Here is a 20,241-nt window from a genome sequence, read left to right as displayed (position 1 = left end):
AAATCAAACTCCATTTGACTCATGACCATGGAGTATTAGCTGCGTATTTTTAAATGCATGAAGTTTTTCCAGGAATGCAACTGTTGTGAGAATCAGGGATAAACTAGATTTTGTGTTGTTCACCATTTGGAAAAATCACATCCCTAATGCCAATGCCACTTGTGCTATTTGAGTTACCCAAACCACACACACCTGTGCCAATCTGCATTTGCAGCTGTCAGGTTTGCGGTGGTGTTTTTCTGCACGCAAGCATCTGACTGTTTCCTGCTGGCTGCTAAGGTAGTTGCACCAAATTTTAACATATTGAAACACATATGATGTCATCAGAGACGACTTTTATTTCTCTTTTATATTTCAATTAGGACATTATACTGATTTTTAAAATTGTGTGTGTAGGTGGGTAACATTAATTTCAGGGATGTAAAGAGGACACGCAGAATATTTGTTAGGCACTGGGTCTGATCTAGGTCCTAAACCAGGATTGAAATAACTGTTGTGGGTGTTTTCTGTTGTTTTGTTGTTTTGTTTTTTCTTTTGAGACAGTCTTGCTCTATCGCCCAGGCTGGAGTGCAGTGGTGTGATCTCAGCTCACTGCAACCTCTGCCTCCCAGGTTCAAGCAGTTCTCCTGCCTCAGCCTCCAGAGTAGCTGGGATTACATGCACGCGCCACCACGCCCAGCTAATTTTTGTATTTTTGGTAGAGACGGGGTTTCGCCATGTTGGCCAGGCTGGTCTCGAACTCCTGGCCTCCCAAAGTGCTGGGATTGTAGGCGTAAGCCACCGCACTGAGCCTAGGTGTGGGCTTTTAAGTGGCAAAAACTCCTGAGGGAAGAGCCAGGCAGGAGGTTCACCAGCAGTTGGATTCCCTGAGTTATGTTCTACTCAGAGGCTCAAATGCTTCAAATAAGCTTCAGGGCAGTTTTTAAACTACAGTTGTCTGCAAGAATCAGGCAGTTTATAGAAAAGGGTGAAGGGTCAGAAAAGCAATAGTTCAAGGGCTGTGGCAGGGACACCAGACCTCAGATCACCGGGCATGGTGGGATCTGTGGCAAACTGTGACTTGGTGCCTGCTGACTGCTGCCCTGCAGGACTGTGGACGTAGTGTTGCTAGATCTTCCACCTTTTTGGTGGATGCTGGAAATCTGAAATCTGACACGTTGGCAACTGTATTCATTGAGATAAGCCTGTGCTGCCCTGCCAACAATACAGTGGCTTAAGGGACCAGGATGGTAGTGTCTTCTGCATGTCTTGGTCATAATATGAAAGGCCACGATCAAGGCTGGGTCACCACCTGCCCAAGTGTCAGCCGGGGGAAGAGAGGAAAGGGCGGTGAGTGGGGCACGTGCAGCATTGTGAAAGCCCAGCCTTGGAAGTGGCCCACCTCAGCTTCACACATGTCCTGTGACTGGTGAGGAAATGTCATCCTTAGCGGGGCGGTCACAGCCTGGCTACAGCCCTGATGGTCTCTGCCAGAGCACCTAATTCAAACCTTTAAAATATATCATGTGGGTCCATCCTGTGCTGACTGTGGGGCTGGACTTGGCTAAAGGGCTGCTGGTCCTGCCCTGCTGGAGTTTCAGTCCCACACATGGAGAAAGGATTCAGAACTCAGGACTGGGAGGAAGGCAAGCGGGCAGGGTGTTTAAGTCAGCTAAGGAGTGCCTTACTCAGAGCCAACACTCAGAGTGGGGACAGCTTGGAGGAAAAGGGGCCTAGACCTTGAGTGCAGACCAGGGAGTTTCTGCCCAGATTAGCTGTCCAACCCCAGGAAACCTTTCCCCGCCCAGGTGAGGTGCTGGTGGTCTACACCTCCCTGACACTCCTTCGTACTTCCTAGGACAGCGCTCATCACATCATTGTTTTGCTCGCCTGTGTGGCTCTTCCCATCTACACTGCAATTCGATTCTGCTCACGGCTGGATCCTCAGGGTCTTGCAGAGTAATTGGTATATGGTAGGTTCTCAACAAGTACTTGATGAATGACTGAAAGAATCCTATGAACAGTGGAAAACTAATGGCTGTTTTTGAGTCAGTGTAGGGCACAATCACAGTACTTTGTTGGGAAGATGAATCTGGTTCCCATGTGCAGAAGACCAGAGTAAGCAGCAAAAAGACAGGCAGGGTTGCCTGTGAAATCCTCTGCAGGTGAGGGAGGAGAGATCCTGCAAGAATGTGTGATGGATTGCAGGGTTCTGGGTGGGGAGAGGAGAATCAAAGACCCTGGCTCTGGGACGTTTCAGACCACATCTAGTCAAGTGCTAACAGAGTTAGCTGCAGTACCAGTGGCTGAGGGAAGTCTGGCCATTAGGAGACAACTGTGAGCAGTAAGCCCTCATGGTTCTCTGTGCCACTAATTTAATTAAAATAGAAATTGTAGGAGGGGCTTCCTGAATGAGGGAGCATTTTTCATGGACCTCGAGGCATGGGGAAAGTGAGTGTTCTAGAAAAGCATGTCAGCTTCTTTAATGTTCCAAAAATATAGTGAAATCCAGTAAATTTGTTTTTGTTTTTTTGTTTGTTTGTTTTGTTTTGTTTTGTTTTGAGATGGAGTTGGCTCTGTCGCCCAGGCTAGAGTGCAGCAGCGCGATCTCGGCTCACTGCAACCTCTGCCTCCCGAGTTCAAGTGATTTTTCTGCCTCAGCCTCCTGAGTAGCTGGGACTACAGATGTGCACCACCACGCTTGCCTAATTTTTGTATTTTTAGTATAGACAGGGTTTCACCATGTTGGCCAGGATGGCCTCGATCTCCTGATTCCATGATCCACCCACCTCAGCCTCCCAAAGTGCTGGGATTACAGGCGTGAGCCACTGCTCCCGACCTCCTATATATATGTATATACACACACACACACACATATATACACATATATATACACACACACATATATATGTTTTTTTTTTTGAGATGGAATCTCGCTCTGTTGCCCAGGCTGGAGTGCAGTGGTGTGATCTTGGCTCACTGCAAGCTCTGCCTCCCGGGTTCACACCACTCTCCTGCCTCAGCCTCCCGAGTAGCTGGGACTACAGGTGCTCACCACCACACCCGGCTAATTTTTTGTATTTTTAGTAGAGACGTGGTTTTGCTGTGTTAGCCAGGATGGTCTCGATCTCTTGACCTCATGATCTGCCCGCCTCGGTCTCCCAAAATGCTGGGATTACAGGCAGGAGCCACTGCGCCTGGCCTCCAATAAATATTTTTATGAGTGAAAAAATATGAGAAGAAATGGCCTGCTGGATATGGTTTGTACTAGACTATTTGGGAAAATGATCAGGAAGACAATTGAGGTTCTTCTCAAGTTAGGTTTTGTTCGCCATGCCAGGCCTTAGCCACTCAAGCCCATCAAAGAAAGCTGTGGTCTCTGAGGAACAGGGTTCCTCTGGAGGGGTGGCAGGGTGTTCGAGGAGAAGCTGAGTCACCTGCTACCTGAGCCAGTGATCTAAGATACACCATGCAGGTGCTGCCTCTGCAGCCCACATCCTACCAGCTGCAGAACATGTGAGTCATGCCAGCTGGGCTCTGAAGACTCCCTCAGCCCCTGGGGCCAGTGGACAGTGCCCACATCCTCTGTGGCCCCCTCACAGCTGTAGAAGACAGGCACAGGTCTTCTGTTAGTTGGGTGAGTGGGGCTGTGGGCGTGGGCCTCAGACAGCTGAGGGGTATAGGAGAGGCAGGCTCCACCGTCAAACAAAGACTTGGTTGTGCTAGAGGGTCTCTCAGGGAGTCAAACATTTAGATTACTGGGCTTGGATTAAGGAAAGGGAATTCTCTGCAAATAGCATAGGTGCCTGGAAGTCACAGTGCCGACTAAAGATGCTTGTGGGAGGCAAGATTGAAAGGTTCAGTGAGGCCAGTGGCCAGGGTCATGACATTACCAATGAGCCTTGGTAGCTGGGTGAGGGAGGGTTGGGGCTTGGTTCTGGGTCTGGGAGAAGGAGGCTTTGAATGTGGTTGGAGGGGAAGGGGAGATGGGATGATTATATCAAAGGGGAACTGGACTGGAATTCAGAACACTTGGATTTCATATTCTAGCATGACCAAATAGCTGTTAACTATGAATACATCATAGTCCTTCTTTGTGCCCTGTTTTCTGGATCTGTCCTGCCTCTGACCAGGGTTTTTGGGGGTGCAAGAGCAGATAGATGTGCTTGGAAAAGGCACAGAGTCCCACAGCACTGTGAATGGCTAATAGATCAGTGTTTCTGATTTCTCTGCACCTTACAAGAACATCATGGTGATCAGTAAATATAAAACAAAAACAGTAGTTTCAGGCTTACAGACACTAACCTGAAATATTCTCTACTAAAGTCAAGTGAGTTTCAAATAACCTTAAGGAGGAATGATTTCCCTTTCCGTAGCTCCCAGGATCAATTCAAAATAATAAAATTTGGGAGCCCAAGAATTAAAAATTGGGATGGATCTAAAGTATTTCATCTCAAATATCTCATTCTTCCAAAGAGGATGATCCAAATTACCCAATTCTGAATGAGACTAAAAAATTTACTTTGGGAAAGAGATTGGGTTCCTTTGCTGAACTTACATTCAGTGTTTTTGAAATGACTAAGAACAAGAAAGATAAAATATCCAAGCTTACCTCATGAATTAATTAATTAAGGAAACATACATTTCCATTACTCAAGATAAGTTAGCAAGCCTTGAAATGTAAACTTCTGAGAAATACCAGACTGTCCTATTTGGAAGGGACTTTTAAAGATGAATTTAGCCCAGCATACTCACTTTACAGATGAAGAAACTGAGCTCCAGAGAAGAGGCTAGTGTAAGACAAAAAGCTTACCTCCTCCTCTGATGAATGTAAGATACAAAGCTTACCTCCTCTTCTGATGAGTGAGGACAACTGGACATGACTACAATGTATCCCAACATGGCACCTGGCTGTTTGGGATGTGTGCATGGCTGATGTGATGGGATCTGTGGTTTTATTTTTCCCCAGCATCTCTTCCTTTGGGGGAACACTCCTCGCTTTCTCTTGAGTCTGTCAGTCATGGTGCTGTCCATCATGGGAAGGCACATGACACGGGCTGGCCAATAGTTGCAGAGATTGAGCTGGAGTGGGCATGTGATCAACCAGAATCCATCAAAATCCTCTCCTGGGCTTCTTTTCTTTTCTTTTTTTTGACAGAATCTCACTCTGTCACCCAGGCTGGAGTGCAGTGGTGTGATCTCTGCTCATTGCAACCTCCACCTCCCAGGTTCAAGCGATTCTCATGCCTCAGCCTTCCAAATAGCTGGGATTACAGGTGCACACCACCACACCTGGCTAATTTTTGTATTTTTAGTAGAGATGGGATTCCACCATATAGGCCAGGCTGGTCTCAAATTCCTGACCTCAAGTAATCTGGTTGCCTCAGCCTCCCAAGGTGTTGGGATTACAGGCTGAGCCACTACATTCTGCCCTCTCCTAGTATTTTTATTTGGATGTTATATAAGTGCTTCCAACGCTGTGGGGGCCATGCAAACCTGTTCCTGTGGTTGCAAAGAGGAAGCTCTTTAAGTAGGAGAGAATGAGGCTATTTCAGAAGGAAGTAAACCCAAGATTAGAGAGAGAGATATATAAATACAGACATGCACACATGTGTACATAGAAACATAGATAAATAGCAAGAACCATCTCCTACACCTGCTTACTTTTTAGCTTGAGGAGTTTGAAGTTTCTGTTGCTTGCAAACAAAAAGATTGAGGTTAATATGGTAGAAATATGAAGTCCCTGTGATTTTGTTAATGATCTAAAGGAGATAAGTTCATGGTAGAAGGGAAAGAAGTGAGAAAAGCTAGGTTGTCCTCTGCCACTTTCCTGTAAATCTTCGATTAAACTCATTTTTCAGATAGAATGTTGGGCCACTTCCAACAAGTCACTGTTCCCTGGAAGCTCCACACTTTCTTCTGCCTTTGCAAATGCCATCCTCTGTGCGTGCTCTTGGGATTGCTTGCCCCTTTCCTTTTTTGTTTCATTTTTGGTTAACTCCTCTTCATCCTTCAAAGCATTGTGCAAATCATTCATTCATTCATTCATTCATTCATTCATTCATTATTCATTCTTTTTTTAGCAAGAATTTATTGATTCAAAGGCTGTTCTAGGAGCTGGGGATATGACAAGGAAAATGACATTTATTTATTCATTCAACAGATCTCTTGAATGCCTGGTATGTACAAGAGGAGGGAATCCAGTGGTGAGTGAGCAAGACAAGGTCCCTACCCAGTGGGGGTTATTCTATTGGGAGATAAAAGAATAATTTAGGAGTGGGATGTGTATTTTGCAACTTATCTCAATTCTCCTCAATAGCTGTTTCTTGCATTTTTAAAGAAACTATGAGAAATGTGAGGAGAGAGACTGTGTCCTTCATCTCCTGTTTCCACAAGTGGCAGAGATCCAAGGAAAGGTGGCCTGGTTTGAGCCCAGCAGGGCTTCATTATTCATAGGGGATGCAGCCCAGTTTTGGCAGGGAGGAGGGGCTGCTTGTAGGAGGAGGGACTGGGCTTCCCAGAGGCCTGGTGGACTCCCCTCCAGCAGTGGGTGGGAAGAGGAATTTAATGAGCCTCTAAAGAAGACAATAAAGAAGATCCAAAGACCTGGCCATCTGGACTTCTGCTCTTAATGAGAAAGTAATCCTGTCTCCAGAAAACAGCTGGTTAAACTCAGAAGAGAAGCCATGTATGTTTAATTTCCATTGAAAGCTGTTTGATAGGCTCCATGGGCAAGGCTGTGACAGTCAGTGCCACTTAATGAGGCTGCCATGGGCTTCTCCAGCTCAGGGAGAGGGAAGTCAGGGGACCAGGGAGGTAGGATCAGGGCAGGGAAAATGCTGGAGGCCCTGGGAGGTGATTCCCTGGGTGCAGAGATGGGGCCAAGACTCCTGTGGTCAGGAGACCTATGGTGCCCTTAGAATCAGAGCTGAAGGGACTGTGGAGTTCATCTGGCCCAACCCCTTTATTAGATGAGAAAGCCGAGGCCCATAGAGGTTAGACAGCCTGATCAAGGTCAGACAGTAGGTGGTGACAAAGCCAGCAGTTAGCCCTGAATTCTCCTGACTCAGCAGGAAGCCAAGCCCCCTCAAGTAGGATACAGGAAACTTGGCTGCTACCCCACCATATATAGACATGTTTCAAGATTAGCGTCTGGTCCTCATTCTTTCTCTCTCCCTCCCAAGAAGAACTGAATGCCTGTATGTTCCAGGGATTGGGATAGGTGCTGACGACAGAGACTTCCAGGTATGGTTGCAGCCCTGAGGAGGTCACAGGCTTCAGGGGAGGAAGACATAATAACCACTAGGCAATGGCAGTTTGGTGTGGTCACGCAGGACACTTAATGACCTCTAAGTGCACAGAGCCCTCCTGGCTGTGCCTGGGAACTTCAGGGACCACCTTCTGGAAGACAGGATGCCTGTGCTGAGTCTTGAAGAATGAGAGGGAGTCCAGCATGGGGCAGGCTTTGAGCAGGCCAAGGAGATCCTGAGAATTTCATTTCAGACAAGTGACTGGTGATGGTGTGAAGGGTGAATCTAAGAGGAGCAGAGGCTGGCAGGGGAGACCTGTGAGAAGGCAGTCATCTAAGGAAGAGATTATGAGGACATATGGTTGCAAGCGGTGGGCAGGAAGGAAAAGATGTAAGAATACATAAAAGGTAGCATAAGCAAACCTGCCAATTGGTGAAGAGGGGGAGTGAGGCAGAAGGAGGAGCCAGGCTGAGTCCTCAGGCTCTTCTTCCCCAGCCAGAGTCCTGATGGCTCCCTTCCGCAGCTCCAGGCTGCTGGCTGGCCATCTCCACGGACACAGCCTTCTGGCCTCTCAAACCCAAAGCTCCACTGGATTCTGCACAAAATCGTCTCCACCTCTTCATTTTCTGGTTTCAGTCAACGGTCCACTACTGTCCTTTCCTTCAAGTCCCATTTCCAGCTTTTTGCTCCCCTTGTCGCCAGGGCTACCCTGTCCTTACCTTGGCTGAGCAGAGGACACCTCTCAGAGCAGCCCAGTGCGCCTGGCTCTCCCAGAGGCTGAGTTTTAAATGTGCATTTGATCACTTCCCCAAGTGGCTGCTTTTTACTCTGAGCAGCTGATTTATCTAAAATTTAGTTCTAAGTCCAAAACACATTTACCAAAAATTCGCTATTTGCTGAGCCCTCAGAATCTAATGATGAACAGGAGGTCAGTTTCTGGCCTCCAGGAAATGCTCAGAATACAAGGAGATCCTTCTCCACTTCTCAACTGTAAGACCCTCAACTCCAGGTCGCTTTCTTCACCTGGCTTTGGTGCATAGAATGGCAAAAAAAAAAAAAAAAAAAGAAATCTGATGTAAAAACAAAATAAATGAACAACACAAATCCCCTTTGTTTTTGCTTTTGTTTTTGTTTTTGTTTTGAGACAGAGTCTTACTCTGTTGCCCAGGCTGGAGTGCAGTGGCGCGATCTCGGCTCACTGCAAGCTCCGCCTCCTGGGCGCACGCCATTCTCCTGCCTCAGCCTCCTGAGTAGCTGGGACTACAGGTGCCCACTACCACACGCGGCTAATTTTTTTATTTTTTAGTAGAGATGGGGTTTCATCGTGTTAGCCAGGATGGTCTTGATCTCCTGACTTGGTGATCCGCTCCCCTCAGCCTCCTAAAGTGCTGGGATTACAGGCATGAGCCACTGTGCCCAGTCAAGCCCCTTTGTTATAATGGGCCAGAGGTTAGAACAATTTAGGATCCAGTGATACGTCTGTCTGAGAGGAAAAAAAAATTTGGCTTTTAGCTTTATTGTAGGTGCTTGATAAATGTTTGCAGAATAAATGAACATCGGGGCTAACACAGCATTCATTGCATAGGTCCTGTAAGACCTGCCTGAGAACAGGGCCAGGAGCCACCCCTTGGCATACTCTACGCCTGTCACTGGGCCCAGCAATCACAGAACTCAGGACATGGTGAGTGGGTAAGCTCTCAGTTCTTATGATCACATTCACACTTTGTAAAAATCAGTGGTATTTATTTGCCCTGGAAAAGAGCTGGATATTTAAAGTAGGTCCCTGCATCCTGAAATCTTTAATTATTCAAATCAATTCAACATTTACTAAGTAAGCACAGTGCAGGTTGTTCAGAGACATGACAGAACCAGTTCTGAGCCCCTGAGAATAGCAGTCTAGGTGGTGGGGGGATGGGGGTACAGCATGTGGCAGAAGTGTGAGCTCTGGGCGTCAGGCCCGTGTTTCACCCCAGGTCGCCCCCCCCAGCCACTGCAGTTCGGGCAGGCTACTGACACTGTCAGAGCTTTGGGCTTTTGTCCCTGCCTATCTCACCTTAGTGTGTTGGGTGGACTGTAAGAGACTGTATCAGGGCTGGATTAGGGCTGTCATGACAAAATACCGCAGACCGAGGAACGTAAACAGATACTTATTTCCTCACACTTTTGGAGGGCAGAAGTCCAAGATCAAGGTGTTGGCAGGGTTGATTTCCTCTGAGGCCTCCTTCCTGGGGTTGCAGATGGCCACCTTCTCACTGTGTCTTCATATAGTCCTTCCCCCGTGCACCCCTGGTGTCTCTTTTTGTGCTCTAATTGTGCCTTCTAAGGACACCAGTCAGACTGGATTTTAACAATCTCATTTTATCTTAATCACCTCTTTAAAGGCCCTGATCTCCAAATACTGTTATATTCTAAGGTACTGGAGGTTAGGACTTCAACATATAAATTTTGGGGAACACAATTTTGCCCATAACAAAGACCAAATAAAATCAGTGTGCCACACCACACCATACTGTACCATACCATACTGTGGTACCATATCCTATTATACTAGATTGTACAAAATGCCTAGTATGATGTACCAGCCTGGTACATAGTAATTTGAATCTCTCTCCTCCTTCCCCTAGTGGGATAATAAAAGTTCACAGTAGGCCAGGTGTGATGGCTCATGCCTGTAATCCCAGCACTTTGGGAGGCCAAGGTGGGCAGATCACCTGAGGTCAGGAGTTCAAGACCAGCCTGGCCAACATGGTGAAACGCTGTCTCTACTAAAAATACAAAATTAGCCAGGCGTGGTGGTGGGTGCCTGTGATTCAAGCTACTCAGAAGGCTGAGGCATGAGAATCACTTGAACCTGGGAGATGGAGGTTGTAGTGAGCCAAAATCATGCCACTGCACACCATCCTGGGCAACAGAGTGAGACTCTGTCTACAAAAAGAAAAAAAAAAGTTAACAATGACAATTTTTAGATAGAGGAAATGTAAAATTTGGCCCCTGTGGGTATAAATTGTCACTAAAATATGAATAAAGGTGATCCAAATTAATGAGTTTCCATTATCCAAGCTGTTTTGGAGATTCATATTTTTTGAAAGTTAGGTTTATTGAAGTATAAATATACATACCATATAATTCACCCTTTTAAAGTGTTCAATTTGTTCAAGGAGTTTTAACAGATGTGAATAGTCATGTAATGACCACACAATCAAGAGGGGCCTTCATGTTCTTTTGTGATTTCCTTCCCACTCTTGGCCTTTTGCAACATTGATCTGTTTTCTGTCTCTACAGTTTTGACTTTCCCACTGTGTCATATAAATGGAATTATATGGGACACAGTCATTTGTAATTAACTTCTTTCACTGAGCAAAATACTTTTGAGATTCATCCATGTTGCTGCATCTTGAGTTGGTTATCACTTACATGGATTTTTGTTATCAAGTAGTATTCCATTATATGGATATACCACAATTTGTTAAATCATCTGCTGGTTGATGAACATTTGAGTGGTTTCTACTTTTTGATGATTATGAACAGAGCTGTTATGAATATTAAAATACAAGTCTTTTTGGACATATGTTTTCCTTTGTCTTGGATAAATATCTAAGAATTGTGTTGCTGGTTGACTAAGGAAATGCTGAACTTTTTCACAAACTGCCAACTGTGTAGCATTTTTGCACCCGCCATTGGCAAAATATGCACGTTCCAATAGTTCCACACCCTTGCACTTGGTACTTTTAGTCTTTTTTAATGTTAGCCATTGTAGTGAGTGTGTAGTGGTATTTCACTGTGGTTTGGCTTGTATTTCCCCAAGGGCTAATGATGTGGGGTACACTTATCAAATATGTGCAAACATATATACACCTATGTCAGATATATGCTTTTCACATGTCTTATCACAGTCTGTAAAATTTTTCTCAACAGTGTCTTTGAAGAGCAGAAGTTTTAAATTTTGGCAAAGTCTAATTTGTTAATTTTACTTCTGTGATTCATGATTTTTGTCTGCTATCTAAACATCTTTACTTAATCCAAGGTCACAAAGGCTTTGTCTTCTATTTTTTCTTCCAAAAATTTAGACTTTAGTCTTTACACTTAGTAGTATGATCCATTTCAGGTTAATTTTTGTGTGTGGTTTGAGGTTAGCATCACGGTTAACTTTATACATATGAATGTCCAATTATACCAGTACAATTTTTTTAAAAGGCAATCCTTTCCCTCATTGAATTACTTAGACACTTTTGTCTAAAATCAGTTGGCCATATATGTGTGGACCTATTTCTGGATGCTATTCTGTTCCATTAATTTGTCTATACCGATTGTAACATCATACTTTCTTGATTGTTGTAGCTTTGTAGTAAGTCTTCAAATCAGGTAGTGCCAGTCTTCCAAATTTGTTCTTCTTTTTCAAAATTGTTCTTGCCATTCTAGTTCCTTTTCATTTCTCCATAAAGTCTAGAATCAGTTTGCCAATTCCTACACAAAACCAATCAGGATTTTTATTGGGATTACTTATTATCTACGAGGAAATTCAGTTTTTATAAATTAGATGAATGCCATTCCAAATTGTGGATAATGTTTGAAAACAAGCTTTTGGTATTTCAGTAAACTGGTTATTTTTAATTAGGTTGAATATTTACAAACCTATGATTGACATCTCCCCTTCTGATCCTAGGATGCAATTAAATAAAGAAAACCTCTGTGATTCTCTGGTGCTGACAACACCCTGGAATGCATCTACAGCTCCAGGGCCGCCATTTTGTCCTAAGAGGAAGCCAGCTTCCTCCCTCAGGTGAACTCTGTGTATGTTTGTGATGGTGAGGGAAAACCTAACAACCCAGACCCAGGAGAATCTGTCTGAGGCCCTCCCAAATACTCACCCTTCTCTCATTTGTCCAGAGCAAAGTTCATCCGGTTTATAAAAAGTGGTCTCCCTCAGCACAAGAACACCGCAGGCCCCCGGAGGAAAGTCTTCTGGGAAGAGGTTAAGGAGAGGCTGAGAAAAAGCCAGGACAGAGGCATGATATTCTGGAATCATTGCCACCACTAGTGCAGGGTCTTCTAGAGTAGGGGCCAGAATTGCCAGACAGCCAGCTCCCCTGGGGCTACTCTCAGAAAGCAGGCATTTCAGCAGCAGAATTGTTGCCTGTTTTCATACTGTGAATTGTTAGCGGGTTCTAAATAGACCATTCATGTTTTCCCTTTAGCACAGAAGGGGCTTACAACTCCAAATACCGCCATGGGTCTGACTGTTTCAAGTCAAAACATGTCCCAAACCACAGCCCTTGGGTGAGAGGAAGGGCTGGCCAAGGGCTTTGGAGGAAAAATAACCACCCACCAGCCTGGAAATTAGGGAGTTCACAGGAGGCCGAGTTGCCTTGCTCACAGACGCTGTAAGACTGAGGAGTTTTACCCATCGGGGTTAATCTGACAGTCACCTTCCCAACCAGTGCCTGCCTCCACCTCCCCTTTGCTCCCGGAAGGAAACCCAGGTCAAGAGGACGGAATGGTTACTCATGTCATGTGTGCTCAGCGGCTGCCCATCTCAGGGTCAGTGGTATGAACAGAGCACTCTGGAGGGGCAGGGTGAGGTTGCTTTGTGGGTAGTGGGATGCCACCTTCACTGTCCTTCAGTCCAATAAGACATGTAGCAAATGTAAATAAATCCAGTGACAACACATGAACAAGTCGTTGGCAAACGAAGTTCCTTTGACACAAAGCAGGAGGCTGCTGAGAGCAGTGGGAAGCCCTGGGCTGATGGGCCAGGATGGCATAGTAACTCACAGGAACAGGTCTCTCTGGAGTGGCCTGGGGAGAAGAGGGCAGAACTCATGACCGATAGAGACTATCTCCAGGTCATCTGGGTGATGAGTAGAAAAGCTCCAGAAGATAGCAGGAAGCTTGAGAAGGCAGCATAGGAGAAAGAAGAGGGAGGAAGGATCTCCACGTGGTAGTTGCTGGGAGGAAGGTCTGCCTGGGACCCAGGCTGGCCAGGGGTGGGGACTGGCTGCTTCTGCTCACAGTCTCGGCAGTGCTCATCCACTAGTGAGGGGTTGTTGGTGAGATTTGGTCCAGGAGGGACAAATATAGGACAGCTGTTTTGGTTGAACAAAGGAAGGCTAGGACATACTGGATGGGAGGTGGAGAAGGTGGCAGTGGTGATGCTGGCAAACGGTGTAACCAAAGTGTGATGATGATGGCATGGTAACCCAAGGCACATGTGTGAGTGGCACTGAATGGCTGTGTGCCTGGGGACCTGAGTTGGTATTATGGCTCCATCACTTCCTGCTGTGTGACCTTGGGGACGATATTCAACTTCTCTGAGGCTCAGTTTCCCCAGCCGTAAATGAGTGATCAGCACCCATTTATAAGGGATTGTCGGGATTATGTCAGAGAACATTTAGTCACTGCTCAATAAGCAGCAGAGACCGTAATGAGAATGGATCAACTGGGGACCCAGCAATGGTCTTGATGCCACATTTCACCTGAAGGATAAGGACTTTGCCACAGTTTGGTAGACTCGGCTTCTGCTAAGAAGACTGTCTCACTGGTAACTTGAGGGCAGGAACTCAGGGCTGAGCATGTTTCAATGTGGGAAGAGGCCTCAGTGTGCCCTGGGGTCTTCTTACGCATCCTGAGGACTCTACTTATTTCTATGTTGGAGGCTACTCAAGCTTTTCTTTTCCAATTACGTCTAAAGGGGGAAGGGGGAGACAGGTGTTTGAAGCCACCTCTGTGGCTTGTAGCAGGAGCCAGAGAGGGCCCAGGGCACCCGAATCCCACTGTATTGGCAGAAACACAAATACACAAATACCAGATGGATAATCTCAAGGATAAAAGAGGATTTAGGGTGACCTGATTTAAAGCTTCCCTTTTTTCTTTTTTGGGCAAAGCCTGGGAGTAGGGGGTGGGAACTCAAGACAGAGCCTTGTTAGAGTCTTGAATTTTCACTTGTAGAGTGATGGAGCTTTGGAAAGGGGTTTCTCCTTCATGTTTCCCTCCCATCACATGCCATCAAACCTGATCTTTAAATCTAAAACCCCATTTGTATTCCAGTCTGATCATGGGAGACTTGTTTGCCTGTGGGCCCCAGCTTGAGTTTGTGATTGACAGGAAATGTCCAGAGGAGTCTACAGCAGACACAAAAAGCCTCTGGGAAATCAGCCAGCACTCCTCCCAGCATCCCCACCCACTAGATGGGCCACCGGGGAGCAGGATGGTGGCAGATCAGTCTCTACAATGGCTTTTTATTGGATTTTCTCTGTTGGTTGTATTCCACGCTATCAGTCCCTGATAGGACAGCAATCCACGAGAACCTAGCGTCAAGTTGATGGCCAAGTGCCGAGCATACCAATGACCAGAACTCTGCAAACAATTGGAGCAAGTGCTTGAAATCCCAGCCATGAGCCTGGCCGCTCTACATGAGGTCATGCATATGTCTTAGGTAACATACCAGTTGGCAATTACCAAACTCACCAGGATGATTTTCTTTTACCAGGGCTCCAACCACTGCAGCCCCCATTATAGTAACAACCTCTGATCCTCCTTCCAAAGGCATCAGGTGTGTAAGTCCTGCTTTTCTGTTTATTCAGTGGAGGGGACCCTGCAGAGAGGACAAGCAGCTACTGTCCTCAGCCCCTTTAAGCCAGGGATCCCTCCTTCATACAAAGGCGTTCCTGGGGATTTGCTTTCCTTGCGGTTTGTCGGTCACGTCTTATAGGGAAGGGGCTCATTGCCTGGATGCCTGTTCTAGCCTGAATGTGCCTTCCACAGCCGGCGTGTTCTGAGGGATGGGGGGCAGTTGGTTCGGGAAAGGGTAGGACAGGAGCAGGTCTGGGCTGTTGCCTAAGGTTAGCTCAGAGGGATAAAACTCCTGCACAGTAAAGGAGTTCTCAGCAGAGGTTAGCAGGTCTCCTGTCAGGGTGGCTTCAAGAATTCTTTCTTCAGAATGGCTTGAGCAAAAGCATATCTGGGAGCCAGATGAACTTGAGGCCTTTCCCTAGCCTGAACTCTTGGTCTTGTAGGGGCTGGTTCACTCTCTTATCCCATTTCAACAAGAGGGACGCTCCTTCATGCATCACCGGGGAGTCCCTGCACAGAACCTACCCATTCGTGGCTGCCCATTCTCACCACCTTCTCTTGAAGGATTCTTTCGAGTTCCTTTCCTGGGCTCTTGAAGCCCCTTGGAGTACGTGTTTGCAAACCTGCACCCTACCATCCCCGAGATCTTCAGAGGCGGGCTTTAGTCTGTTCAGATTTGTTTGCCGGTGACCAACTCAGTGGCATGCAGGGTGGACAAGTGGTTCTTAAACCCTCCCTGTGGCTCAGTTGCCTGAGGTGAGATGATATTCACAATGCCAATGCCTGGCCCCATGCCCAGAGATTCTGACTCAACTGACCTGAGGTCTGGACATGGGCAGTCTAAGCTCCCCAGGTGATTCTATGTGCAGCCATGATGGACGCCCAAAGGAGACCATCAACGAATCAAAACGGTGACTCTGACCAAGTGACACCTCCTTTTTTAAAATTTCTCTTTCTGGTGGTGAGGAAGCAGATTCTCAACCTCTATTCATCCTTAGCATTTATCCATGGTTAATATCATTTGTTTGAGCCATACAACTCTTGGAGAACCAAGTTCTGGAGGGAGAAGCTATTGGCAGGAGTGTCTGGAACTGCACGGAAGAACTCACTAAGTCTTATAAAATCCCTGCCTGCAACAGGTTGCGTGCTCTCATTCTCCTCCAGCTCTACTCCGTGCCTGCCACGGTTTACTACACTGTAGATCCTGGCTCCCAAACTTGGTACTTGTCAGAATCCCCCACTCCAGTAGTTACAAATCAGACCTTTTGAGGGGTCAGATGTGAGAGGCGGTGTGTGTGTGTGTGTGTGTGTGTACGTATATGTGTGTATTTAAAGCCCCCTCAGTGATTCTTCTTACACATTTGCAGAGTGGGAACTGCCGTCCCAGGTCATCTCAGCTGGTCAGTCCATGTTGCTCAAAACTCTGGGGTGTGCTCTCCCCTGAGGGACTCTGAGTCCTTGTGGAAAGAGTTGTGGCAAGTCCAAAAGGGCTGTGTGTGAGGGTCTGGCAGGTGGGGGGCAGGCAGCCCTGGGGGGATCATCCATGTGGACAAGATGTTTTGTGCCAAATTGTGACACACCCAAGAAGACTGAATAGAGCCTCATCCAGGGTGAAGATGAGTGAGATCTGATCCGAAAGCAATTGTTGAGGTCCAGTCCCACATGCCACACGCTAAAGCTGTGGGACTTCAGAGGAAGAGAGTCTGGGACTTTGGATTAGTAACATGATGTGAACGGATGAAGTTAAAGCTTTGTCTCCTTCTTCCCATGTCATCTACATAGGAAAACTAGAGACAAGGACATAGAAATAGGAGATGAAGCTGATTTGAAAAGCCACCAGAGCTCTGAGAGGAGTAGTACCCATTCTGTGTCACACCATCACCGTTCTCACCTGTGGCTGACTGCAGCACCTGAAGCTCGACCAGCTGCAGTCTGTCACCAACATGAAGTTGCTCCTAGAGCACTCTTTATTCCTTTAAAAATGATAAAATACTACAAGCACGAAGGACTATAGAGAATATTGTCCCTATGTCTCCATATTTGCTTCAGCTGATGTTTTAAAAGACTAGAACATTGTTAACCCTCACCTGTGCCATTTCCTGCCCTCTCCCTGCTCTTCAGAAATTGGTATTTATGTTTCCCATGAATGTTTTTATACTTTTACTACACATGTAAGTATCCACACATAATAGATGATATGGTTTTGCAAGCTTTCAAACTTTACATAAATGATGTCTTACTGTATCCTTTGCATGTTTTTCATTCACTGTTGTGTTTCTGAGGTTTATCGCTGTTGATACAAGATCAATTTCATTATTATCTATTCATTCTTTTTCTGATGGGTGCTAAGATTGTGTCCCATTTTTTACTGTTAGAAATCACGCTACAACATTATTTACAATGTATGTTCTGTAGCCATGTCCTTAAACACAGGTGTTCGACTCTGCGATCATCGCGGCCCTCAGACCTGCTCCTCGCCTGGACTAGGCTCTGCTCTGGGGTCACCCTTCCCCAGCATGCAACTTGACTCTTGAAGACCAAGTTTCACTTGAAGACCACGTCTTACACCAGAATTCTCCCTGGATCACCCTTGTCAGGGATTCCTACCCTACCTTGCCACCCACACCTGGCCCCTCCTAAAAGGAATGTTCTTTGGCAGGAACGAAGAGCATGTGCTCGGTTGTAGGGTGAGGAGACCTCATGTGAGTGTCAGTTTTAACTGGACCTCAAAGGAGGCTGTTTCCAGAGGCAAGGAGAAATGGGCGAGTTTTCTTGGCGAAGGGGCAGCAAGAGCCAGCATAGGCAAAGGAACGTGGCAGTGTCAGGAGAGGACCAGGCAAAGAGCTGGCCAGCAGATGGAAGCTGAGTGCTGCTGGAGAGTAGGAGGCTGGATTAGTAACATGATGTGAACTGAGGAAGTTAAACATTTGTCTCCTCCACCAGATCACTGCATTTTAGCTCTGTAGAAGGAAGCGGCCTGGAGACCCTGAGGAGCAGAAACAGTGGCTCACTCCTGTGCTTCTGTGGTCCGTTTCCTCACTTTTCCCCTTCCGTCAAGTGTTGAGGCTCTGTGGAGTTCAGCTTCCTCTTCCCTCCATCACTCATATCCCACTTCCCATCACCGGCTTCCATGCAAGAGAACTCCAGGTTACTGGCCTCGGGCAGCAGTCCAGCTGTTACCAGTAAACCGGAAGCTGACGTCACTAACAAGAGTTCAGGGAGCACCAAGAGGCAGACCAGAGGTCTCCTAAGCTTGACTCCTCTTCGGCACGAGACTAAGGAAGCGCCCCAAGTGCCAGTCAGAGGTGTGGGAGACCAGCTTGTGTGTGTGTGAGAGAGACAGGGGAAGGCAGGTGGAGTTAGGGAGCTCTTTCAGCTTAGCTGGGCTTAGTGATTTCAAGTGAGCCTCTGCTGGGAGAAATGGGTTTGTTGTTACTGAAAGAACAAGTTTGGGTCTCAAGTTTTCTTTTGCCTTATTTGACAGCTCATAAAACTCCGCAGCAAATCGGAACTTCCAGCTCCACGGCTTGGAGGAAGAAGCCTAGGAATAGTTACCGACTCCTTCCCCTGTCCTTGGCTTGACCTCCCTCCCTCCCTCCTTCTCACCACACCATTTAGAAATCATGAAGACAATCTGTTCCCAAGAGCAAGGGTGGAGGGTGGAAGGCTGGCTGGGCTGATGGGACCAACGCTTGTCAGAAATGAACAGGCCCATGCGACAGTGAAGACAATGCAGAGGGAAAGAGCTTTTGGCTTCATGCTTTGACAAAGTGCCCTGAGACTGTATGTGCATGTGTGTATTTCTGTTCGGTAAATCCTGGAAGGCCAGTGCAGTGGGAGAATCCAGATGTTTTCAGCCTCCAAAATGTGCCAGGTAGTTATAGTTGACAGTGGAGTATGTGAGAAACTATACGGTACTGGCCTCATTCTTCATGCTGCCACTCTGGCCTTTGACTTTGGAGTGGGGAATTTCTTAAATTCACACATCCCTGACCCCTTTTGTGGGTGACCCAGGCCCTGGCATACACTGTGCAATTAACAAATGTCAGCTGAATGAGTAGAATGAATAAACAAAAAAGAGTCATTGTGTAACAGAAGGTTGTTTATTAAGCACTTCCTGTGGGAGCTCCTCAAGTCAAACTCATGAGAAAATGACTGTTTTTAGTAGGCTACAGAAGGTTAAGTGACTTGTCCAAGGTCTCATAGACAGGACTGTGTGTGTGCACATGGCGTGTGTGTGTGTGTGTGTCTGTGTGTGGTGGGGAGTATGCAGGAGAGAAGGTTCATGGCATTATTTTATGCATTGCCCATTCTTGCACCTTCATCAAGTCTGAATTTGTGAATTTGCTGAGGCTGATAGGACAGTGTGGGTTGTCGCTGGAAGTTGGAGGAGGTGACAACCAGGTTAGGGGCCTTCCATGTGGATGCCTGCTGTACCACATATCCTGTAAAAACAGAACATTTACGAATGGTAAGAGAAGCCCTTATGTACACAAAATAGGGAGGGCAAAAGAGAGGAGGGACAAGGACACCAAAAGGGTCTTTTGCAGATATTTAGAATGGCCTCCTCCATGAGAAAGGAAAGAAGAAAGACATAAAAGAGAACAAAGCCAGGCCAACTCTTAAAAATTATTTAATAGAAAGTCCAATGTCAAAATGTAACAATAAACAAAAATACACATGTATAAATATGTATATATAATTAGACCTATACACTTTCTCAGACCCTTTTCAAAATGGAATAGAATCATCATTACATCTTGGTGGTCAAATCAAAAATAATATTCAAGCGACATGGGCCCACTTCTGCGTGGGGGGTAGTACTACTGGAGCACTTCGAGGGTTCAAAGAATTCCAATCAGGAGAGAGCTGGGGATATTGCCAGTGTCCTTTTCTGGAGACCCAGAGAGGGAAGGTGAACAATTGCATGGCTCTGTCCAGTGTACCTGACCTTTGCTTAGCACCTGTAGCCACTACTGTCTAGGGATAGCTCTCCTTTAGGGTTTTGAATTATTTACATTTATGTTGTTCGTGAGTGAGTTTTCTTGCCTCATCTCCCAGATTTGAAGTTCCTAGGGATTCTGCCTTAGGACTTTCTTATTCTGCAGGCCAAATGTTGCACAGTGGTTTGGGGTGCTATTCTGGCGTGCTGATTTGCATTAAAGCAAAGGTGTTCAAAGTGAGATGTGTACATACCAGGAGGTACCCAAGGTCTCCCTCAGGAGTTCAGAGAGAGAATGCCAGACCTCTGTTTATAATATTTTGTGTCTTATTCATTTAAAGTTTCTATGCTGTGTACTTTTTATAATGTGCCTAATATATTAGTACAAAAGTAAAGGGATATATGCTTTACATAAATTAATAAACATACAGAGAGAGTGCATCTCACAAAGATTTTGCTGACAGGCATGTGTAATTGAAACAGATGGGGGCCCACTGCTTT

At 46.2% G+C, this 20,241-nt stretch overlaps 1 protein-coding gene and 1 long non-coding RNA gene across 2 annotated transcripts in view; one reads left to right on the top strand and one right to left on the bottom strand.

Moving 5' to 3' along the window:
• Positions 1-11,890: 11,890 nt before the first annotated feature.
• Positions 11,891-18,892, top strand: LOC114679528 (uncharacterized). The gene is made up of 2 exons (XR_013417101.1): positions 11,891-12,009; positions 14,716-18,892. It is a non-coding gene; the product is annotated as an uncharacterized LOC114679528 (long non-coding RNA).
• C1H1orf21 (chromosome 1 C1orf21 homolog) overlaps positions 15,751-20,241 on the bottom strand; it is a 250,630-nt gene continuing 246,139 nt past the window's right edge. The window contains exon 7 of the transcript XR_013414418.1: positions 15,751-19,243. The gene's annotated coding sequence lies outside the window, so the exon portion shown is untranslated. The remainder of the gene's footprint in view (positions 19,244-20,241) is intronic.

This window comes from Macaca mulatta, chromosome 1 (genome assembly GCF_049350105.2).
Source record: "Macaca mulatta isolate MMU2019108-1 chromosome 1, T2T-MMU8v2.0, whole genome shotgun sequence".
In the NCBI taxonomy this organism is placed as follows: Eukaryota; Metazoa; Chordata; class Mammalia; order Primates; family Cercopithecidae; genus Macaca; species Macaca mulatta.
This window is presented reverse-complemented; position numbering and strand designations above follow the sequence as displayed.